This window comes from Phalacrocorax carbo, chromosome 6, assembly GCF_963921805.1.
Source record: "Phalacrocorax carbo chromosome 6, bPhaCar2.1, whole genome shotgun sequence".
NCBI lineage: Eukaryota > Metazoa > Chordata > Aves > Suliformes > Phalacrocoracidae > Phalacrocorax > Phalacrocorax carbo.
Window position 1 is genome coordinate 2757557 of NC_087518.1, and position 25322 is coordinate 2782878.

Here is a 25322-nt window from a genome sequence, read left to right on the forward strand (position 1 = left end):
TAGTTTGCTCCTGTTACATGCTTGCTCCTTCCGTCTCCCTGTTGCCCTGCAGCTGGAGAAACCTTGAAGGTTAGAATTAAAAAACAGGTGCATGTTGAGGGAATCTGACTTGGGAAAATAGCAAATAGGCTGTTCTCAGGGTCTTTCCTGACCCCGGACTGAAGCAAAAGAAGCAATAAAGCACAATTAAATCACATATTGATTTGTGTATCAGAGAGGAGTGTTGTCTTGAGCTACAAGCATGATTTCAGACTCATTTCTCTTGTGATTCAACATAGACTAAGAGAGTCAGATGTTTTTATAAAGCTGTGGCATTCTGGTTTTAATGCAATCTTACTTTAAAAATGTTATTTCATTAAGTGGCACTTTGACTTTTAACAATAATAGTAATGTTATGAATAATTTTAAAAAAGAGTATTTCTCCTTTTTAGGGAATATGAAGGGGCGGTTATTCATATCCTAGGCTTCTGTTAAAACAGGGTGATTTACTGCGTGGATGACAAATTCCAGACAGCCTGGAAGGCTGAAGGCCTCTCTGTATTTGTAGAACAAATGCATCAAGGCAGAGGGGTTCGAGCATCCCCACAAGGTGCCGTCAGTGTCCCCAGGGGTGCTGTGGAGGAAAGCGAGTCAGTCTCTAGTGTGTGTGCGCAGAGACTGCGGGAGCCCCCCGCGGTGCCGCTGAGATGGGGGTGCTCACCAAATGGGCTGAGCCCATCCTTTAATTTCACAGATGACAAGAGGTACGAAACTGCACGTTTTCAGTTAGTCCTAATACAAAGCAATATGGTGCTTAAACTATTTCCCCGTCCAATTAACCGGCTCATAGATCATCCATCACTAAGTGCTTGCTTTTAATAGCGGTGGTAGTTGATCAGCTGCCAAACAACTTGGGAAGAAAATGAACTGACTGAGCTGCAAGAACTCGTTCTGGAGGTGAAACCTAATACCAGCTCGGTGCCAATTCCAGTGATGAAATCAAAAGACGTCTGCTGGCCTCTGTGCATTTTGTGTCAGGCTACGGCATCCGGAGATGTTACGGGAAGGAATAGCACTGGTGGGTGATTGCTGGCCGCGCTCCTGTGCGTGATCGGTACTGGTGGCGGCTGCAGAACTGGAAACCCAGCCTCCGGTGGAGCAGCGTTTGACTCTGCTGTGACTGGCAGTTAATGGCCAGTCGTACCACGCTCTGTCCTGGCGTAATATCACGTAGCGTTGAGTCCAGAGGGTCCTGACTCCTGCATGAGCGCTGCCGCTGCACTGAAGCTGGATGTGGTGCTGGAAATGCGCCCACCTAATCTGTGCTTCCCAGAGGCTGATAACATTGTAAGAGAGCTGGACATAAGGGAACTCCTTTTTCTTCTGATAAAGCTTTTGAAAAAAGTTATCTTATTGTGGAGAGATTTATACTGTACTGCTGAGAAAGAAGCAGTGCTAAGTTTAATCATGTTTCCCCAATTACACAGAAATTTAAGCTGTGTGATCTTTCCTTGCTGCAAGACCGTTGTGAAGCTGGTGTTGGTCTGATGACCATCTCTGAGTCACGATCACCTTTATTGAAGGCAGCAATGCATCACTGATGCTATTCGAGTCGCTGCAACAGAGATGAGAGAATTACGCCGTTCAATATCAGAGCTCAAATAGCAATTTGGAGAAATGTAGGGTGCTTGAATTGAGGGCCTGGGACTGGGAGGTAAAGGTCTCTTCATAATCAGAGGATCTAAAGGGATACAATTTTCCTAACGTTGAAGTTCTCCCAAATTACTTGTGACAGAATGAGGGGAAATGGCCTCAAGCTGCGTCAGGGGAGGTTTAGGTTGGAGATTAGGGGAAATGTCTTCGCTGCAAGAGTGGTGAGAGATTGGCACAGGCTGCCCAGAGAGGTGGGGGAGTCACCGTCCCTGGGGGGGTTCAAACACCGTGAAGCCGTGGTACTTGGGGCCATGGTTTCGGAGGCCTGGGGGTGTTGGGTTGGGGGTTGGACTTGATGATCTGAGAGGTCTTTTCCTCTTTTCCAACCTTAATGATTCTGTAGTGTCTTGCCATGCAAAAGGGAGGAATACAAGGTGGGGCGTGGAGGTTGACAGGCTTTCCGGTGCTGCAGATGGAAGCCTTCAAAGTCGATGTACTGTTTGGTAACATTAATGCTTTCCTCTTGGTGTGTTTTCTTAATCCATAGCCCATTCATTTAATGAAGCCTACACATTGCCATCTCTTTTTGAACTCGAGAGTTTGGACAAATTCAGCCCAATCCACCTTTGGTGTTAGACAATGAATTCCCAGATGATAAAAGTTTTTCAGAATGAGACGATGGTTCCCTTGGCCTAAATCCAACCAGTAACGCGGCCGGGTGGTGGATGGCTGTCTGTGAATGGAAGGCCCCGATGAAGAGCAGGCCGGCGGATCAGGCTTCCCCGCAGCGTGACGTGTCCCAGGCAACTGCCGAGCTGCAGCTCCCAGAGGGAAGGAGCCCGTCCCTGCGGTGCCGCGCCGCAGCGCGGACCCAGCCACCCGGGCCCGGCGTCGGGCCCTGCCGTTGTGCAGCACGCGCAGCTCCCGCTCGGCAGCTCGAAAAACAGACTATCAGTAATGAGTGCTTATTTTTTAGCCTGCATTTAGACCTCTTTTGCTTTGAAGGGCATCAGTGTAGCGAGGCTTAATGTGTTTACCCTGTGATGGGAGGGTTTTTTTAATAGACTTTAAAATGAAGGCTCTTTGAGGTATACTTTTAATCCAACATCTCTCTACTCTGGGGAGAGAAGTCTAACGTGATTTTACCACCAGACTTCCTGCTATTTAGCATACTGTTTTCTGCAGCTCAGAAACTAAAAGCTGAAGGTGGCAGACAGAGAGATTGAAGCATATGGTATACCAAATAAAATACTATTTAAGGTTAGTCTGAAACGAATAGGACAGACAGTTGTCCTGGGATTCTAGCAGTTCTCTGCATCGGAAGTTCTATAAAAACCTTCCCTTTTAAAGGAATATGAAATACAAGTTGATGACACAGATATTTCTGTGTGCATAATTTTATATATAATTTACGCATGCAAATGGCTTTTATTGAATAGAAAAAATATGGATTGGTAGGGTATTTGCACATCTCACCCAGCGCTGGCCAAGAAGTGCGGGGGGTCTGCACTGGTCCAGAAAAGGTATATTGATGGAATGGAAACACTTGAATGTTAAATATTTTTACTCCGTGAAAACTTTAGTCAGTTTATAGTACGACATTGTTCTGTCCATCCTTGTGTTTCTAATCATTCTTAATGAAACTTGATAATAGAAAAGCTCTCCACTCCAGTGTTATTGAAATGTTATATAAAAAAAGACATTGTTCCCTCTTATGATTTAAAAGCCGCTCCTGTATAATCGGCAAGTTTTGTCTTTGTTAAGTTATGTCAGGATATTTTTCTGTAGGTACTACTGGTTTAGGCTTCTGCGACTACTGCTTCAGTCTCTCACATTTCTTAAATAATAAGTAAATATTAGTTAAATTGAGTAGTGTCACTGGGAGAAGTAACATGCAAATCGCATCATCTCGCTCTGAACTGAGCTGCAGTCTGTGTAGCGATGCTGTTGCTACAAATGCCACATCCCCAAGCATTTAGCTTATCATACGTGATGGTAAATTATTCCACTCGCACAATTGCAGGTGCCTCCAGGGAGTGGCAGTGATAGGATGAGCGGCTGCTCATACAGATAATACTGAAATCATGAAAAATATTAAATGCGGAGGATAAAATCTTGGTGCCTACTCGTTGAGATAAAAGCAGCCAGCTTAATGATGAGGCTATTCTTTTTCCTCACAACCCGTTTTTATTGTCAAAAAAGGAAATGCAGTAGTAAAACTTGGATTCTGCTTGTATTTATTTAGAAATGTTACATTGTTGTACTCTTTTCCTCTAACATTTTCTCTCTGCTTGTTCAAGAGCTCTTTTTCTCTGTGATCTATAGAGTAACCTACTTATGTTTCTCAGCTTCATTAACTATGTTACACTTAGGATCTTATCTAGAAAAATTATTCTCTTGTTTTGCATTCCAGCTTCTTCCATGCTTTCTTTATATTAACTGTAACTTATTGTAGTCTAAAATATTTGCAGATTGCTTTGTGTGAAAGGCGCCGTTCAAAATAACTGCATCGTTTGTGCTTCTGTGAGGGTGATGCTGAACGTAAATTCAGGGCCAGGTTGGATGGGGCTTTGAGCAACCTGCTCTAGTGGAAGGTGTCCCTGCCCGTGGCAGGGGCTGGACTAGATAATCTTTAAAGGTCCCTTCCAACCCCAGCGTTTCTATGATTTGGTGGTTTAATGGCTGCGTTGGGGTGTGTTTCCTTTCCGGCAGCATTAGGAGCCCAGCTCCAGTAATGCAGGCCGTTCGCTCCTGCCTGCACCCACGTATTCCTGCAGCACAGCTTGGCTCTTTCTAGAACAACGGATTTTGCTTCCTCTCATCGGCTGAACCCGCTGCAAAAAAGTCTGATCTCTGAGTAGTCGTGATTAACTGGAAACCTCATAATCTTTGATCAAGATCTATTTTAACTTGCAAGCATATTGTTGATGCAAAAGTTCTTCCCCCCCCCCCCCCCCCCCCCGCCCCCCGATTAAATATACCTCTTCTCACTTCTTTTTGCTGGTCTGCAATATGTTGGAGGAAAATTAAGCCTCCAGCCTGACACTTAACCTCTTATCTCATGCTAATTCCATCAGCTTTAACAAAATTATCTTATTTTCCCACATGCTGATAGACAGCGGAGGCGCTTCAAATTATTAAAACAAAAAAAGAAAAAGGAAGAAGAAGAAAAAAAGAGAAACCTGATGACCTTCAATTAACTTTATTCTGCTAAATTTTACATTGAAATGTTTCAGGTGTACCACAGGATTTCACTGGCTGTGGATGTGGAAACTGGCTGCTCTTAAATGTATTTCCACATCACCAAACAAAGCCACTTGAATAGATAAAATAGAACTGAGATTCTAGGTGAGTCCCAAGGATATTATAATGAAAGGACGTCTTATATTTCCTGGTTCATTTTCTACATGTGTAAATACATTGAGTTTTGTTACAAATATACAAGGTTATTCAAAGCTGGAAATGTTGCTGTTCAACCCAGCAGAGGGATGGTAAATGAATGTTCTGTATCAGATAAGAGAGAGATGGAACAGCAGCAAAGAGAAGAAAACCAGAATTGATGCCTTTTGCCAGGGGAATGGTTGCTCTGCGGAGGTGGGAAGAGAGCACCGGGGAATTCAGTGCAGGGCTGGTCCAGGGGGCTGGCGTGCAGAATCCACTAGTAATATTGTGCACCATTAACTTGAACATAGAAACAACTTCTGTACAAACATTGCTTTTTGTTCATTAAGCTGCTTTGCACCCTAGGAATGGTGAATCGTTAGCTGCTCGTATTCCCCTGGGAAGACGGAGCTGTGTGTGATCTCTGGGGATGCTGGAGATAAAGGGCTGTTTATTTTCTGGGGTTAGATTCATCCGATTGCTTCAAGTAAAAGTAAAAAGATTAAAAAATCGTGAACAGGCTTTGAAGTCAAATAGAAAAGCGAAGCAGTGGTGTTGTCTGGAGTATCCTTCCCTCGTAATGAGTAGGATTTAATTTACACAGACCCTTCTCTAGGCTTTCATTTTAATGACGGCCAGATGCTCCCAGTGTTACAAGCTTTGTTATGACCAGCAGAGTCTGAAAACTTGCCATACGTATCGCTGGGTATTATGTACCTAGTTTTGATGATTGACGTTCAGCCATTTCGGTAGCTCATGTGCTTGTAGCTCAAGTCAGCCTTCAGCGTGTTGTAGACAATGCAGAAAACTTAAGAGCAAAAACCATTGCAGTTGTAAATATTTAAATGCTTAGTTTCACAATTCGCTGATCTCAAGCAACCAGCTGCTCGTTTTCATCTGCCTTTTTCTTTTGTTCTGTGTTTGCTCTGTATCGGGAGTGACTTTTGTATTGATTGCGTCAGATTGGGTGGAATTTTTACTTTAAATTCTAACTACAAGTTTAAGATGACTTCACTATTATTTTTTTTAATGGGACTCTTGTCAATTATACCGCATTCTTTATAGAACAGTTCAGACTAAAAAGAATTCCCTGGGGAAACTTCTAGTGTTTTCAGCAGATTTCCAATCTGCTGTTTCGTTAAGCCGCAGATCCCGTGGACAAACAAAAGGTGGTTGCTCCTTCCTTAGGAAGCCACGTGTTTAATGAAGCTTTGCATTCATTTACTGCAGCCTGTTTTACCGCGGCCCAAACGCGATGAGTCGGTGACTGAATTCCAAGCTCTGTATCTTTTTCTTTCTATAGGCCTTTAATCACTAAAAGCCAATTGATCTGAGCATAATTCTCACTTGATCTCACTTGATCTGAAAACAGATGTCTCGAAGTCCAGGCCTCTTTCCCAAATAGCCTGATCCTGTAAGGTTGTGAGCTAAAGAGAGGGTAATGAAATGTGTAATAAAAAATACTTAAACTGTGCCACGTCGTCTGTGCCTGCGCATCTCGGAGGCTGAACGTGGCGGACCCTCGGCGTCCCCAGCGCTGCGAACCGGCTCAGCACTCCCTGGTGTCATACCCAGTCCCAGCTCTTACTGGGAAGGAAGTTTTTTTTTAGCCTGGAGCTGTTGTTACCACTCCTGGGAGGGCAGGCGTGGAAAAGTGTGAAGAATACGGCTCTGGAGGAAGGATCCTGCTTTTAGGCTTCAGATTTCATCCTGCCCTTCCGTACCTGTAAGGTGTCAGGGGCTTCCTGCTGCGTTCTGCGTAGCGATGATGTGGTAATACACAGCCAGAAAGGCCGTTCTTCACAGTGACGTTGCAGGGGAGGCTCTGCACCTGGACCTGGACGTCTATTAAACATGCAGCAAGATTATTTTTTTTTTAAATCATTATTTCATGAAGATGACATACTTTTATTAGATGCACCCAGCTTTAAGCAAAGCTCTTTCTCCTCCCTCCCTCCCACCCTCCAAGATATCTCTCTTTGTTTTCAAATGGTTTTAATAACCATTGGGATGTAGCGATGTCTCTTAATTGCAGTGGTTTTGCAGTTTTGAAGGTCTGTGGAGCTCATGGGTCAACATCATGCTCCTTCGAAATGTCAGTGCAGCAGGTCTATAAAATCGGCCCAGTAATGCAATCCGTACGCCCCATCTATCACGTATTAATACCAGTAGGTGCAAAAGGATGAGGCCTGAAGGACCTGTCAGCATGTGCATCCCTTTAATTAGAAAGTTACCCCAGCATCTGTTCCTGTGATGTGCCAAGCCCGACTCCCTCACGTTGAACAAACAGTGACGTGAGCGTAAGGTGCCTTTTCCCCTCAGATTTCTTGCATGGAAACAAGTAACGTGTTGTGCTGATTCACAACCACAGCCGGGAAACCTGCCTGTTGTTCTATAAACAGACGACGAATGCCAGTATAAGTGAGATAGTGGTAGTGACACAAAAATAAATGTTTCTTCTGTTGGATAGTTTCTGATCTTTATGATGCACAAGCTTCCCATCGCCATTGGAGGAGCCAAAATGAGAGGGCACCAAAAATGGGATGCAGCTGGGAGACCTTGAAAAGTGCCACGTCAACATCTCTGAGTGTTTTGACAACAGAGTGTTGATTTTACTTTGCGGGTAACAGATCCCGTCTGGTTTTGACCCATCACGTTTTGGCTTTGTTTTTGGATTGCTGTTAATGCCAGAGGTGGGTTACTGGTCCCCTTAGCTGGCTGGGAAGACACTGGATGGGCACTGGTGTTAAGCCCAATGGGCAGCTCTTGTTGATGCTGGTGCGAGTGAAAGCGCCCCGATCTGTGATGGGGCAGATTGTTGTAGTGTGTTTGCAGGACACAAATTACGTACGTTATAATTACTTTCTTCTGCCTGGCCGGCTGGCATATGGTATCTGTACGCCACCACCTCCACGTCATGCAAAAGTTCGTGGGCAGCACCCAGGGAGCTCGGTGCGATCGCTTCCGAATCCAGTAAGCCTTGAAGCAGCTGCCTTCTGCTAACTGCTGATCTTCAAACCCTTGTCCTGTAACTAGTGGTGGTTTGGTCTGAGGGTTACCTGAGCCTTCGACGCCAAGGGCAGGTGACGGGCAGCAGTTGTGTTCATGCATCGTATGGATTGTGTATGGGGCGTCCATGCATCCGCCTGCCGCTGCCTTCCATGTACGTGGTGTGTTTGTGTACTGAGCCTGTTACACATTTTCTCCTTCATCAAAAAGCACTCGATTCTTCAGGCATAGGACATATAAATCCTTAATATATGAGAAGGTTTATTTATTTAGGTTGCTACAATAGTGCGTGCTTTTTTGTCAGTTCACTAGCAGTGCTGTGAAGGGCACGTTTACGGTAAAAGAAAGAAAATGGGGTTTCTCTACTCAACCATCAGTTAGGGGTTTTTTGGGGCTACGTAATGTTGGGGCTGTGCAAGGCCATATTCCTTTTATGCACCTCTTCTTTCAGACTCTCTTGAGCTCCGTACCACTTAAACATAACGGAGAGCGGCCAACATCTCACACAGCAGCGAGCGAGACGCGGAATTCAGGAGCACGTGCAAGGTTTTGTTGGGAGCTTGGCGGTTCTCCAGAACAGCAAGTGTGAGTCTTTTCTCCCTTTACATTTGTTGGTAACTAAAAGAGCTTTGGCAGGAAAAGTCGAGCAACAGCAGTTCCAAATCCCCAACTGGGTAGCTGTTATTTTATTGATCAGATAAAAAGTTCCAACAAGTATTGAAAAAAAAGAAAACTTATAGAAAACAGGATGAAGACAAAAGTCCAACTTATTTGCTGCTGCATCTGTGTACAGCAATGGGGTTCTAAGTGGGATTTCTCATGCTCTCACCAAATATCTGCAGCATCCCTTTTTTTTTTTATGAAAAGAAGACAAATACCAACCTGTTTCAGATGGAAAGAGGAAAGTTCAAGAGATGCCGCACATCTCTGCATATTGGGAACGGCAGTGTTTTGGGCAAGTGAAGTGAGTAACCTTGGCTTCAGGACAGCGGAGCGGGGACGCCGCGGGCTGGTGCTGCGGCAGCGGGCAGGGGAGGAGGCGGGAGCCTGGCAGCGAGTAAGGAGAGAGGCAGCAGTGGGTTTGGCAGCCTGCCTGGGTGAGCGAGAGATGGGGAGATAGTCCCGGCAGCTGCTCAGAAAGCTCCTGCTCTCACTAAAACTGCTGCAATTAAACAACACTCTGCAGCGTTGCTACAAAAGCGCTCTGAGCGCTGAAGTTTTGCTGTTCAGGACTCCCATTCTCAATAGACTATTTTTGGTAATTAAAACCAGCTCTGACATGAATGTGTTTGTGAGTTGATACATCTGTGTTAGCGTTGCAGTTTGGAGCAGGAGTGTGCTTCGGAATGAATCTCAGTCCTCGCTGCCGCTGCGGTGGGTGTGCAGGAGGCGTGGGGAGTGCGTGGACCGAGCTCCTGCCAGGTGGAGCCGAACGGGCCCTGTGCTGCAGGAGCGTAAGCTTGGCCACTCAGTCTGCAGGTCAAAGGCAGCACTAGTCTGAAGGAAAATCCCTTGGAAATGGGCGTGTTGTGGACGGCAGGACCTCAGCACCGACTGTACCGCTCTGCAAATCTCCTGGTCTGCGCTGGTGGCTGCTACAGACAAAAGCCAGTGATGTGCATGGGTGAAGTGACCATTTCTCTCTCCAGAGTGTCAAGTTTTTACAAGGGCAAAGCCTGAAGGCAGATGCAGTTGAAATGATCAGGAGCACTTGAATTCAAATCCAGCTCGGCCAGCATCGTTTGGGGCTAGGGCAGGAGGGTTGTGCTGAGGCTGTGGCCCTGCCTCTCATCTGCTCTCCCCCAGAAGGCTGCCTTGCAGGAGAGCAGCGTTGCAGGGATCTCGTTGCATGCTATTAATGACTTTTATATTCAGCAGTACAGACAGAGCTTGATATTGAGTACCAAGGAGATGATCTTCAAAGAACTTCCTTGACTAATGTTCTATTTGTGTGTCAATAGCCCTCTGCAACCTCCTCCTTTTTCCTGAGATTCCCAATTACTCGGGCGGCGCCTTGAAATCTTCTCATAAATTACAGTCACACACAAAAACAAGTTAAGAAAAAAATCTCAGCGTTCATTTGTCCCTGTAAACTAAGAATAGAGCAATGCAACAATCGGATCAGATCAAAAAAGTTTGTCCTGGTTTTGGATTCGAGTTAATCAAACCAATACTAAGACTATAAATCTTCATAACACTAGTGATGTTCCTCAGGAGGTGGCTGTCAATTTGATAGTAAACCACGGCCAAATAATGTTACTGTGTGGCACAAAACTCGTATAAGAATAGCTGATTGCTGGAGCTTGTTTTCACCAATCCTTTCATATTTACTATCATCACAATAAAAAATAAACTTGAATATTTTGTGACTGATATCATCATTCTTCACCTAAACAAGGTGTTATGTATTCTGGAAAAAGGACATAAGGCAGTAGCTGTTTTCTGGAATCCTCCTCTTGATACAGGAGCGCTACTTCGGTATTTTTAGATGAAACCTGTTTAGGTATGAATATAGACTACACATTGTGCAGGCCTCCTTGGTTGTTATATTTACATCTTTTGAAAATAAATTTAATTTGGAAGTGGAGAGTCTGTTTAATCAGTACTCTTTAGGTAGCTGAAGCTGTGTGTAAAATGTATATAATTTTAAGTTCTTCACTCAAAGTCACACTGTTTATTTTTTCCTCACTAAGTAAATCTACAAATAATATTACATCCTATTATTAAACTTTTAAAAAAGCCCCAAACCCCTAGTAATTGGTTGAAAGGTAGCAGGAAATTTATTAGGCTGCCATAAACCACTTCCCCCTGTCATTTGTATTGCTAATTTGAACAACTGAAGATGTTCATTTCATAGCGCTCTTTCATGTATGTTGCTTAATTCATACATTTCTCAGCTGCAAAACTCTGTGTGGAATAATAAATAATACGATAAGGCTATGCAAATAGAGTGATGAAAGCGAACAGATGAAGTAAATGATAGCATCACGGTGCAAGGTCATGTCCCCAGGGTGTAAGATAATGTGGAAAGATCTGAAATACAAAAGAATTTGGAGGCTGAAGGAGAGAGGAGGCATCAGCCCTCGCTGATGTACGCACTTAGAGCATGGGAGCAAAAACCTTGTGTGGGTATATTCGTAATCTGAAGGTGAAAGGAGGTGGGACACCTGCTCGCCCGGGAGACAGAAGGTGGGCGGAAAATACCCTGGAGAGAAAGTGGTGGTGAATGTGGTCCAGAGCGGACGGGACCCCAGCTGGCTCTCCTGCGGTCCCGGTGGGCCGTGTGCCCCGGATGAGTCTTCACGAGTGATTTAAGGACAATGATACAGGTCTGCGGGTGGTGGTGGAAAGCGGCACGAGAGAGGAGATGGGAAGGTGCCTCTCGTAAAGGAAATCAGTGTTCCTTTTCTGCAGGAGATATTGGGATTTGATTTTCCCCCTTACTCTGAATTCCAGCAGACTTGTTGGCATCTCTCCAAAACCAAGGCACAAGACTTATACAGAGCATTAAGTATTTGAGATAAGGGTGGCTTTTGACATCTGGCAGGGTTCCTGCTCAGCCTATCTGAATGATAATTCTTGGGTATATCATTATAGCTACCTTTTAATGATTTTCATGAAGGTGTAGGCTTAATTTATCTCATACTGGGCATTTCTGAACTATTACTCTTCATGCAACTTCTATAAATTACTAATGATATTTTCTTTAGCACAAGAATGTCAATGAACTAATTATTCAAAACAGTGTGGCTAGGAGTAGTTTTGGGGGCAAAATATGTATTCTGCAGGGCTCTGAGAAACACCATGCCTCAGTTTGATTGGCTCTGTGGAACTGATGAACAGGGAGAATTAATTCAGATATTAAATGTTGCAGGAGTCTGACAGAGAAGTGAAGCTGTACATCATCGTAATCAAAATGTGGGCGTATGCATTGGGTCTTCTAGAGGTTTTGCTAAAAACGTGGCTAGGCTGTATCTTCAAAATAAACGAGTGAAATCTTAGATGTCCGAGAATTCTGATTTTATTTTTCCCTTTCCCATACTGTAGGCTGTAAGGAACATGGTGGTGTAGCTGTTGCCATAGATTATGAAATATGAAACCTTTTTATTTCCTTCTTGTTGCAGGTTAATTAAAGCACCGAGCTTCATGCTGCGACACAGATACGCACGTGTGTTCCGTGTTCGTGAGCTCTCCGGGCTGCGCCCCATCCAGGTGAGAAGGGCGGCGGGCATCGGCGCGGGCTGGCTCCGGAAAACCCGCGTCCGTGTGCTTGGCTCCGTTTGTCGCGGCGTGCTGGGGGTCCGAAGCACAGACTCCGTCCTGGGGGCTTCGGGTTGCGGTGAGTCGTGCAGTGGCTCATTGCAGAGGGCTCAGGGAGTAAAATTAAGCAAAAGCCTGAAACTTGCTAAGTATAAAGAAACTCGGGTGGGCTCTGCCTGCTCCCTGCGTCACCGAGGGCAGGGGCTGCGCGGCCCCATGTGCGTGCTGGGACGGTGCCCACCGCGCCGGGAGCTGCTCCCCACCTCGGCTGCGATTCATGCCAGGCACAGCTTCTGCAATTAACAGCTGCTGTGGTTTCCCCGCTTTCCCCTCGTGTTCCTCTGATTTCCATTGTCTCTCTCCTTGGCTGTGATTTGGGGAAGACTTCCTGGCAGGTCGGATCAGAGCCAGAGCCCCGTCGTGGCTCCTGTGAGGGCACAGCTCAGGCTGCCCCCGGGAGCAGCTCAGTGCCAGGCGTTAGGGTCCCACCTCAGGGCGGCCACAGCTTGGCAGGAGGGGCTCCGTAATACTCGCATCTGAAGAGCTGTTTAGTTGTGTCAAGGTCTTTTCTTGTTTTTTTCCAGCTCTTGCTATAATCCCATAGCGGATTAAGCCTTTTCAGGCGCGGTATGTAGTAGTCAGTATTCATGAATATTTGTAAGAGCCCCCAGTTGCAAAGGGGTGTTTTTCTTATGCAGATGATCTTCTGCTGGGATAGGTCTGGATGATTTCTGCGATGTTATTCCTGGCTTTAAAACGTCTGGAAAAATTGAGGCCAACATATGCTGGGATTTGCACTTTTTTCCTGCTTGGATTATTGCTTCACTAGGCTAAGAAAATAATATCTATAAATCCTTTTCTTTCATGAAGAGCAATGTACAGAATAGCTCTGGTACAGATGGGGAATGAAAGAGGAGGTGAAATATTGAAGTCCTGATTGATTTTGGTTGTGTATTTATCTTTCTTTAAAAAAAACCCAATTTAACAAAAATCCCATTTTTCCAGGATTAATCACCACTCATTTTCAAATGGGCCTTGAAAAGGGAGATAATCCTGTTCCAGTCCCAAGACAATAATACTATGGATCCTAAAATGCAAAATGTAATGGGTCTTTCAAAAATACACTCTGACTGATTGACTTGCATGAACAAGATGTGCTTGCTTTGACCGAAAAAGAATTTGTCTTGTCACTGGAAGTTTGTTTTCTTTGTGGTAGGTCATGCTCCTGGTAAGTTTCTATTGGAGGGATTACATTACTGTAGGCAAAAGCGTCCGAGTGACTTGCCAGCACCTTTCCAGGGATGTTTGAAACTTGGGATCTTGAACAGGCTTTGAAAAAGGAATCTGAACAATTACTTAGATACTGAAAATCTTCTTTTAGAAAATGCTGGCAAATAACTGTTCTTATGATCTCCCTTGTTCCTGTAGCTTTTTATGAAGGCGAACGGTGAAACAGAAATTACACCTCTCCTCTTAACTAAGGCTTCGCTGCCTCCGCTGTGGCGTTTCTCTGCTCACTAACTCTAGCTGAGCTTGCAGAGTTTTTCCAACGTGTTTGTGCAGAAGGGCCTGGTCAGTAAGGGCGGCCCTTGCCTTCCCCTCTGTTCCGTGTCGTTTACTCCATTGCTCAGATGACACCCACTGTCTGGGGTCTCTCTTGAGCTGGCTGAGTCTAAATTAACTTATTCTACCTGCCTTTCCTGTTCTTTTTCTGGTTTTCTCCTATATCTGCTCACTGTTCACTTTAACTTCTTCTTCCGTCTTATATTTCCTCTTCCTTCGCTGTATGTCACCGTGGGGAAGAAAAATGAGGGACGAGCACCCTCCAGGAGGTCTGTGATCGTCCCAGTGTCATCTGGCGCTGAGTTTTGCAGCCTGTTCCAGAAGAAACAGATTTGTGGTCTTAGAAGCTTCGGCCTTGAAGTTCATAGCTACGTATTTGTGAGGAGAGGTGTTCTGTAAGCACACTGGGCCATGTAAGGCTGCTGTCTTTAAGAAACAGGAAAAAAAGTACGGGAGAGGCTACTGTGCCCGCACAGATCAGTGTGGGTTTGCTAGGTAGGTCTGATGTGTCTGGGACCCACCCAGTAACATTATCCAGGCTGGTTTCTGGGTGATTTTCAACCCTGATATCATGCTGTTGGAGGTTCTTTGGCAGGCCCGGGGCCTGTCCTTTCGCAGAACAAACTTCCAACCCTTGAGTTTCTTGCAGAATGCTGCAAGAAACTCGTTCAGTGATTAGAGCAGCAGGTGATACGTGGTCTGTGAACGCTGCTGCTGGGCACGTTAATGTAAATTGTTTTATTTGATTGGACTATACGTCACTTCTCAGTGACCGGCGGCTTCTTCCCAGAAATTAGATACTGTGTGATACTAAATACATTGGTTGCATCATCTGCTGTATCAAAGTTCCCGCGTTATAAAAAAAGAGGTTGTGTTTAAATTAAAACTTCATTTATTTGGGCTTTAAAACAACTATTGCATACTTTGGTTATCATAATTCAAATGAATTTTGTACATTAAAAAAAATTCTTACATAAAGATATTTCTTAAAAAGAATTGGTGCATGTGCCAAGCTTAACTCGGGTGAACGGGAGTGTGGATGGTAACCCCAGTTCAGGAGGTGTAAAGTTGTTCTTGGTCTTTATTGGCGCGCCAGAGGGAAGAATTTGCCTTGCGTTCGGAAATGCGGCGTTGCTAAAGTCAGCAATGTCTCCTTAGGCGCTCATGTAATGCGCTTTGTCTTATAGCTGATTATTATAACCCCTTATATTTTTTCATACCCTGAAGAGCCCTCCTGACGGCTTGTCATGGTTTCAGCTAGGATAGAGTTAATTTTCTTCACTCTAGCTGGTATAGTGCTATGCTTTGAAATTAGCATGGAAAAAAACCTGTTGAGATAACACACAGATGTTTAGGCTGTTGCTGGGCAGCGCTGATACTAGTCAAGGACATGTCTAGCCTCCCATGCTCTGCTGGGTGCACAAGAAGCCGGGAGGGGAGGGGGCACAGCTAAGAGAGTGGATTCAAACTGACCAAAGGGATATTCCATATCATGTAACGTCATGCCCAGTATGTTACCTGGGAGGGGCTGGCCGGGAGAGGGGGGGAGCAATCGCGGCTCGGGGACGGGCAGCGTCGGTCGGCGGGTGGTGAGCGGTTGTATCGTTCGTGTTTCTGCGTTTTTGTTCCCTGTTTTCCCTTTCCTCCCTTTTCCCTTTTATTATATTAACCTTACTGTCATTATTATCATAATCATTTATCATCATCATTCTATTGTAGTTATTAAACTGTGCTTATCTCAACCCACAAGTTCTTTTGCTCGTCCGATTCTCTTCCCCATCCCACAGGGGTGGGGGGGGGGGGTGAGCGAGCGGCTGCGTGGTGTTCAGTTGCCAGCTGAGGCTGAACCACGACAGTCTATTTTTGGCGCCCAACGTGGGGCGAGAAGGGTTTGAGATAATAACAGTTGCTGGTCACAGCATTGATTAATCTGCTCGCAGTATTAGCTTGTCCAGTCTTTACCATGCTGATTGTAAAGTACATGTTAAAACTTGCTGTTGGTTCTGTCAGCTGGCTGTGCTCTGCAGTGATTAGAGATATTCTGCCTAGGAGACTTGTTATTAAAACACTGGCCTTGACTGTTATCAGTTATTTAGGTTTTGCATGGAAGCCGTTACTGTACTACAGCTACCACCTCATGGAGGCAATTAGCAATTATACCTCCTCCTCTGAGGAGTTTTTTATGGAGGAAATACAGAATGGCACCGTAGCTAATATCTTATGTGATGTCTCCTCCCTCCTTACAACAACTTTTCAGTATCTTGAACATCCTTGTGTAGTTAAGATACATCTGTTGATATTGCTTTGGCAAGTGGTATCAGATCTGTCTAAGGTTAGTAAGCAAGTTAAGAATATAATCCAGAGATCTGTCCCAAGGCTTGATAGCTATGCGTGGCAGGGTATGTGGGAAAGTATGGGCAAATGCCTAAGACGGTGGGCACCCCCCATGGTGTGGGACTTCACCCCTGAACAAGTGCAGAATCCTGAAAAATTAGTAGAACATTTGGAGGAAATATGTTGTCACCCTGGCAATTCCAGAGACATACAGATCACTGCCATGTGCTGGGGTCTGGCTTATGCCTATCGAGCCCTATTTAACACTATTCAGTACCCCCAAGGGAAAGAGAAAGGAACTACTCCGACCCCCGTGACAAGTACTGCGGCCACCCAAACCCTCACGACAGACACTGCAGCTACTCCAACCCCAGCGACAAGCACTGCGGCCACCCAAACCGCCGTGACAGAGACTGCAGTTACTCCAACCCCGGTGATGAGCACTGTGGCCACCCAACCTGCCGCGACAGAGACTGCAGCTACTCCAACCCCGGTGATGAGCACGGCGGCCACCCAACCCGCCGCAACAGAGAATGCAGTTACTCCAACCCCGGTGACGAGCACGGCGGCCACCCAACCCGTTGCGACAGATACTGCAGCTGCTCCAACCCCGGTGATGAGCACGGCGGCCACCCAACCCATTGCGACAGATACTGCAGCTGCTCCAACCCCGGTGATGAGCACGGCGGCCACTCAAACCCCCACGACAGGCACTGCAGCTACTCAAACCCCAGTGCCAAGCGTTGCAGCTGAACCAGAGGACCAACCTGTGCCAGTATCAGTCGCCCCTATACGCAAGAAGAAATCATGGAAGAGAAAGTCAACTCGTTTAGAAAGAGATTACGATGAACCAGGGCCATCACGAGAAGAGGAGGAGGAGGAGGAACCATGTGTACAAGAAACGGAAACTACCCGATCTCTATCCTTGAGTGAGTTGCGGGATATACGGAAAGATTTCGGGCGTCATTCAGGTGAGCACGTTATCACCTGGCTGCTCCGATGCTGGGATAATGGGGCCAGTAGTTTGGAATTAGAGGGGAAGGAAGCCAAACAACTGGGATCCCTCTCTAGGGAAGGGGGCATTGATAAAGCAATTGGAAAAGGAACACAAGCCCTCAGCCTCTGGAGGCGGCTCCTGGCCGCGGTGAGAGAGAGGTATCCCTTCAAAGAAGATATTGTATTTCGCCTAGGAAAATGGACGACCATGGAGAAAGGCGTTCAGCATCTAAGGGAATTAGCCGTGCTTGAGGTGGTTTATGGTGACCTGGACGATCAACGGTCCTCCAAAGATCCAGATGAAGCCGAGTGCACACGACCCATGTGGCGGAAGTTTGTACGGAGCGCACCATCCTCGTATGCAAACTCATTGGCAGTGATGTCCTGGAAAGATGACGAGACACCAACGGTGGCTGAGTTGATTGATAGACTCCGGGAATATGAAGCGAATCTCTCTTCCTCGCTCGTCTCTGCTGTTGAGAAACTGTCCCGAGAGTTCCAGCAACTCAAAGAAGATATGTCCTACTCCCCACCAGTACGGACCAGTATCTCAGCCATTAGGAGTAATCGTCCCTTGGCTCAAGAGAAGGGATACACACGACGGGGCACCCTATGGTTTTACCTGCGTGATCACGGAGAGGACATGAAGAAGTGGGATGGAAAACCTACCTCAGCCTTAGAGGCACGGGTACGTGAGCTGCAAGGGAGAACAATTACTCAGGGAAGTTTCTCCAGGAGAGCTGCTGCCCCAGTTTCCCGTAAGCAATTCTCTAGACAGAGGAGCAGAAGTGCTGATGGCCTGACTGATCTTAACAGAGACACCCGTGATTCATATCTACCGGAAGTGAGTGATGAATACTATGATCAGGACTAGGGGGGCCCTGCCTCCAGCCAGGTGGAGGAAAGGGATAACCGGGTTTACTGGACTGTGTGGATCCGATGGCCTGGCACATCTGACCCACAGGAATATAGAGCTTTAGTGGACACCGGTGCACAGTGTACCTTAATGCCATCAAACTATATAGGGGCGGAACCCATCAGCATTGCTGGAGTGACAGGGGGATCCCAAGAGCTAACTGTATTGGAGGCCGAAGTGAGCCTAACTGGCAATGAGTGGCAGAAGCACCCCATTGTGACTGGCCCCGAGGCTCCGTGCATCCTTGGCATAGACTATCTCAGGAGAGGGTATTTCAAGGACCCAAAAGGTTACAAGTGGGCTTTTGGTGTAGCTGCCTTGGAGACGGCGGAAATTAAACAGCTGTCTACTTTGCCTGGCCTCTCGAAGGACCCTTCTGTGGTGGGGTTGCTGAAGGTCAAAGAACAACATGTGCCGATCGCCACCACAACAGTGCACCGACGGCAATATCGCACCAACAGAGACTCTCTGATCCCTATCCACGGGCTCATTCGTCGACTGGAGAGCCAAGGAGTCATCAGTAAAACCCACTCACCCTTTAACAGTCCCATATGGCCAGTCCGGAAGTCTAATGGAGAGTGGAGGCTAACGGTAGACTATCGTGGCCTGAATGAAGTCACTCCACCGTTGAGTGCTGCTGTGCCAGACATGCTAGAACTTCAATATGAACTGGAGTCCAAGGCAGCCAAGTGGTATGCCACAATCGATATCGCTAATGCATTCTTCTCAATCCCTCTGGCAGCAGAGTGCAGGCCACAGTTTGCTTTTACTTGGAGGGGGGTCCAGTACACCTGGAATCGACTGCCCCAGGGGTGGAAACACAGCCCTACCATTTGCCATGGACTGATCCATAATGCTTTGGAACAAGGTGGAGCTCCCGAACACCTACAATACATTGATGACATCATCGTGTGGGGCAATACAGCAGAAGAAGTTTTTGAGAAAGGGAAGGAAATAGTTCAAATCCTCCTGAAAGCTGGTTTCGCCATAAAACAAAGTAAAGTTAAGGGACCTGCACGAGAAATCCAGTTCTTAGGAATCAAATGGCAAGATGGTCGTCGTCAGATCCCCATGGATGTGATCAACAAAATAACAGCCATGTCTCCACCAACCAGCAAAAAGGAAACACAAGCTTTCTTGGGCGTTGTGGGTTTTTGGAGAATGCATATTCCACACTACAGCCTGATCGTAAGCCCCCTCCATCAAGTGACCCGGAAAAAGAATGATTTCAAATGGGGCCCTGAACAACAACAAGCCTTTGAACAGATTAAACGGGAAATAGTTCATGCAGTAGCTCTTGGGCCAGTCCGGGCAGGACAAGATATTAAAAATGTGCTCTACACCGCAGCCGGGGAGAATGGCCCTACCTGGAGCCTCTGGCAGAAAGCACCAGGGGAGACCCGAGGTCGACCCCTAGGGTTTTGGAGTCGGGGATACAGAGGGTCCGAAGCCCGCTATACTCCAACTGAAAAAGAGATATTGGCAGCATATGAAGGGGTTCGAGCTGCTTCAGAAGTGGTTGGTACTGAAGCACAGTTGCTCCTGGCACCCCGACTGCCAGTGCTGGGCTGGATGTTCAAAGGAAATGTCCCCTCTACACACCATGCAACTGATGCTACGTGGAGTAAATGGGTTGCACTGATCACCCAGCGGGCTCGAGTAGGAAACCCCAGTCGCCCAGGAATCTTGGAAGTGATTATGGACTGGCCAGAAGGCAAAGATTTTGGAATATCACCAGAGGAGGAGGTGGCACGTGCTGAAGAAGCCCCACTGTATAACACACTGCCAGAAGATGAGAAGCAATATGCCCTGTTTACTGATGGGTCCTGTCGCCTTGTGGGAAAGCACCGGAGATGGAAGGCTGCTGTATGGAGTCCTACACGACAAGTAGCAGAAACTGCTGAAGGAGAAGGTGAATCGAGCCAGTTTGCAGAAGTAAAGGCCATCCAGCTGGCCTTAGACATCGCTGAACGGGAAAAGTGGCCAGTGCTCTATCTCTATACTGATTCCTGGATGGTGGCAAATGCCCTGTGGGGCTGGCTGCAGCAGTGGAAGCAAAGCAACTGGCAGCGCAGAGGCAAACCCATCTGGGCTGCCGCACTGTGGCAAGATATTGCTGCCCGGGTAGAGAACCTGGTTGTAAAGGTACGGCATGTGGATGCTCACGTCCCCAAGAGTCGGGCCACTGAAGAACATCGAAACAACCAGCAGGTGGATCAGGCTGCCAAGATTGAAGTGGCTGAGGTGGATCTGGACTGGCAGCATAAGGGTGAACTATTTCTAGCTCGGTGGGCCCATGACACCTCAGGCCATCAAGGGAGAGATGCAACATACAGGTGGGCTCGTGATCGAGGGGTGGACTTGACCATGGACGTTATTGCGCAGGTTATCCACGAATGTGAAACATGTGCTGCAATCAAGCAAGCGAAGCGGGTAAAGCCTCTGTGGTATGGGGGACGATGGCTGAAATATAAATATGGGGAGGCCTGGCAAATTGACTATATCACACTCCCACAGACCCGCCAAGGCAAGCGCCATGTTCTCACCATGGTAGAAGCAACCACCGGCTGGCTGGAAACATATCCTGTCCCCCACGCCACTGCCCGGAACACTATCCTGGGTCTCGAAAAACAAGTCCTGTGGCGACATGGCACCCCAGAGAGAATTGAGTCAGATAATGGGACTCATTTCCGAAACAACCTTATAGACACCTGGGCCAAAGAGCACGGCATTGAGTGGGTGTATCACATCCCCTATCACGCACCAGCCTCTGGGAAAATCGAAAGATACAATGGACTATTAAAGATGACACTGAGAGCAATGGGGGGTGGAACATTTAAACACTGGGATACACATTTAGCAAAAGCCACCTGGTTAGTCAACACAAGGGGATCTGCCAGGCGAGCTGGCCCGGCCCAATCAGAATCCTTACGTACTGTGGAAGGGGATAGAGTCCCTGTAGTGCACATAAAAAATATGCTGGGCAAGACAGTCTGGGTTATTCCTGCTTCCAGCAGAGGCAAACCCACTCGTGGGATTGCGTTTGCTCGAGGACCTGGGTGCACTTGGTGGGTGATGCGGGAGGATGGAGGAGTTCGGTGTGTACCCCAGGGGGATTTAATTCTGGGTGAAAACAGCCAATGAACTGAATAATATGCTGTTAATTGTAATATGATGTTGTATGTCATCACTACTATGGTTGCATCAGTGGAATGTTATCATGGTGGGAATCTCCCAATTAATGATAATAGCAAATGAACTTTCAATGGAACCGAGCAAAGTGCAGCAGTGAGAGAACACGAACTACCAGTGCAGCGGTGATGGAACAAGGACTGACATGCAACAACCTGACCCCACGCACACCGCCGCACCAAAGGACCCTTACAAGAGATGAAATCCAAAGTCATGGACTAAATGAACTCAATGGACATTTCACAGGCATTCTACAGGGGTGTTCCATAAACTAGTGGAATGATAAATGAAAATCTGTATCTATATATATATATATATATATATTGTTAAAGGATAAGAAGATAGGATAAGGATTATTGAAGTTGTACTGAATAGTATGGGACCTGAGCATGATGTCAATGATATGGAATAAGGGGTGGATACTGTCATGGTTTCAGCTAGGATAGAGTTAATTTTCTTCACTCTAGCTGGTATAGTGCTATGCTTTGAAATTAGCATGGAAAAAAACCTGTTGAGATAACACACAGATGTTTAGGCTGTTGCTGGGCAGCGCTGATACTAGTCAAGGACATGTCTAGCCTCCCATGCTCTGCTGGGTGCACAAGAAGCCGGGAGGGGAGGGGGCACAGCTAAGAGAGTGGATTCAAACTGACCAAAGGGATATTCCATATCATGTAACGTCATGCCCAGTATGTTACCTGGGAGGGGCTGGCCGGGAGAGGGGGGGAGCAATCGCGGCTCGGGGACGGGCAGCGTCGGTCGGCGGGTGGTGAGCGGTTGTATCGTTCGTGTTTCTGCGTTTTTGTTCCCTGTTTTCCCTTTCCTCCCTTTTCCCTTTTATTATATTAACCTTACTGTCATTATTATCATAATAATTTATCATCATCATTCTATTGTAGTTATTAAACTGTGCTTATCTCAACCCACAAGTTCTTTTGCTCGTCCGATTCTCTTCCCCATCCCACAGGGGTGGGGGGGGGGGTGAGCGAGCGGCTGCGTGGTGTTCAGTTGCCAGCTGAGGCTGAACCACGACACGGCTGCAGTTCCGTGCGATACCCCAGGGAGCTGCGCGAACAGCTCGTCCCAGTCATACTCTTCAACATTTGGGTCATTTCCATAGCGGTCATGCAGGCTCCGGAATACTGAACCAGTAAACCAGAGTATCTCGTCCGAAGTCTTGCTACTCTGTTATGAAGCTTTTTAATATATTTTTCCTTACCTTAAGCCTACAAAGACTCATTAAATGCAAAATAACCTTTAGAGGCAGCAAAGGAGTATATCAAGCATCCAAAACCTGTACAGTTATTCAGTTGGAGGCCAAATTTTCCAAATGATTACAGTCCATGCTAGTCAGTTTTATTCCCAATTACTGCCAAAAAAAAAATATCTATTTATAGGATGGTTGCTCTCAATCAAGGAAGAAATGAAACGTCAGAGAATGTAAAGAGTGGAGGAGAACAGTCGAGATACGCTGATAATTAAAGCCTGAAGGGAAAGCCGTTCACTTTGCATGGTATTCTCATTCAGTCAACTGCATTTCAACAAATTTAACAAATATGAGTACGACATACTGATTGCAACCACAAAGCAGCAGCAAACGTCTCTTTGTGATTCCCTTTTTTTTTAAAGCAAGATTGTACAAAGATTGTCCCGCGTGAGTTCAGGCTGTTCCTATGATTTATGGTTTGTGAAAATACCAGAAAAGGGTTGCCCTCACAGAGGCCGCTGAACTAGTTAGCGTAAGCTGTAAGGTATTGTTAAGTGTGAAAAAGAGAATACAACCCTAGGTTTCTGCAGATAAAAGGGCACAAAATAACGAAATGCGATTGCTGGTACACCAAAAGCGATATTGACTTGGCGATGCTGAACACAGTGTGTATTTTGTATTGGGCACAACTTATGATGTAAGCTACGGTATACTGAGGCATATTTAATTGGAGAAAAATGGAAAAATAGTACTGGTGATGGTGCCTCTGTGTTTATGCTTTCTGCCCTTCTGTGGGCTTGTCTTGGCATCAATAAGTTTCCTGACTGTATCTGCTTATTTATAAGAAATGGGGAAGGTCTGTGCCATTTGCTCGCACTTCTCTTATCCCAGTTAGATTCAGCCTCTTTTATTTGAATCTAATTAGTAATTTGAATTCCTTAAAGTCTGGAGATGGCTGTGCAGAACCTCAGTTTGCAGGGTACCACCTTATCCGTCCGTATTGTCCTGAAAACATTTTTCCCAAACCAACCCCCGCATCCAAGATCAAACAAAAATACATATTTGAGCTGAGCCAAGTACTATTTCCCATTTATATTCAATACAAAGTTTCATTTAGATGTTCAAAAATGATGCAGGGGAGACTGAAAATGTGTCAGCTTAACTGCAGAGAGCAGCAGGATTTTATTGTGTTGTCCCACGAGTGGCTCAGTTGAAAGAGCACTAAATTGCACCCTGCTACGCTGGCTGTTCTTCTTTCTCTGCATTCAACACCCCCACCTGCCAAGCCCCCCCCCCAACCATGGTCATTCTTGTCTCCAGCAGCAAATTGCTTCCGTGGCTGCTGCGGTAGATGCATTACATTCAGCCCTTATGCTTTCTCCTGGCAGCTGCCTTTAGGGAGGGCTGCGGAGGGTCCCGCAGGAGCACCCGCCCTGCTCCGCGGGGAGGAGAGGGGCCGTAGTCCTCCCCTCTGTCCTGCTGGCTGAATGCAGGGTGGCACTTTTACAAGCCATGGAAAAGACAGGAGAATTTATTTTTCAGCACTTATTGCAGCAGACCTGTGATACCCTGGGCTCCCGAAACCAGGGCCGGGCGCTGGCGGGGCACCCGTGGGGGACGCTGCAGCTGCCTCCCCGCAGCGCAGAGGCGGCCGGAGCATTTACTGGTGCGTCTGTGCATCCAGGGGGACGTTATAGGAGCTTTATGTCAACACCAGTGTACAAATGTGTCACATAAACCATGGGGAGAAAGTAAATATTGCTCTTGTATTCGACCTTAACGGGTATCTTTAGTGACTCGGTAATGTAAGTTTCTCTGTGGTTTGGTCTTTTATATTCTTATGTTTGTGTTGACCCCGGTGCCATCATTTCCTCCCTCCTTTTTACTTCTCTCAGTCTGGGCTATGAAGTGTGTTTTCAGAGATTCATAAATACTGTCTTACTTTTATAAATCTGGAATATTTGAAAACTCTGAAAAAGCACCAGACAGACCTACGACTTCACCAGGGCTTGTACTGTGCTGGAGTCTTTTTTTTTCCCTGGATGAGTTGGGTAACATAGGCACCCAAGTTTTATTTATGACTTTTAACTTGTATTTCTTATATTGCTGCCTAATGGGCAGATCACTTAGATGTTCTACCTTACAGAAACGCCTTCCATTCAAGGCAGAGTCAGAAAAGTGGAGTTTATTCTGCACTAAGTAAACTTTACGTTTGCACATTAAGTGGCAGTTACACCTAGGGAGAGCTGAAACTGTAACGCTTCACGTTGGTTGCTTGTGTCCTGTATTGTACCTTTGTTCTTTATGGAAGAGGTGAAAGCTTTTATCTCCACCTGCGTGGAGGGGTAATGCTAACCTGCGGTAAGCCTGGCTGACCCGAGTGCCACCGCTGGCTCGGGGGGGCGAGATGAAGGTATAAATCCGCCCCCTCTGAGATTTTACAGCCAGTGTTTCAGTTTCCTCCTAACTTTCCTTCTCCTGCGTGTTGGCATGCAGCGACTGCATTTTTCTAATTAATGCCTGACATCTTTTATGTTTTTTATCTAACTGATATAGTTTTGTGAAGTCTGGAGGCTTCTGGAAATTCTTGTTTAGTTTAAAGCCACGTCCTTTCAGAGCAGGGCAATGTGATCTCTGGTGCTGGTATGTTGCCTTCAAATTCTGCATCTTTATAATCGCAGAATTGTGAAGTGCCCAGGCGATCGTAGGAAATGCAAGTGGTTTTGTTCGTGCTGTAACCAGTTTCCAAAAATAGTTCTGCTGGTTTGTGTGGTACCGTGTCAGAAAAACAGCAATTCAAATAGTTTTTTACAATGTTATGATGCAATCGCC

The 25322-nt window shown here is 46.3% G+C and overlaps 1 long non-coding RNA gene across 1 annotated transcript in view; it reads left to right on the forward strand.

Moving 5' to 3' along the window:
- Nucleotides 1-25322, forward strand: part of LOC135313788 (uncharacterized) — a 272793-nt gene that overhangs the window by 103271 nt on the left and 144200 nt on the right. The window contains exon 4 of the long non-coding RNA XR_010373283.1: nt 12147-12234. This is a non-coding gene — a long non-coding RNA (uncharacterized LOC135313788). The remainder of the gene's footprint in view (nt 1-12146; nt 12235-25322) is intronic.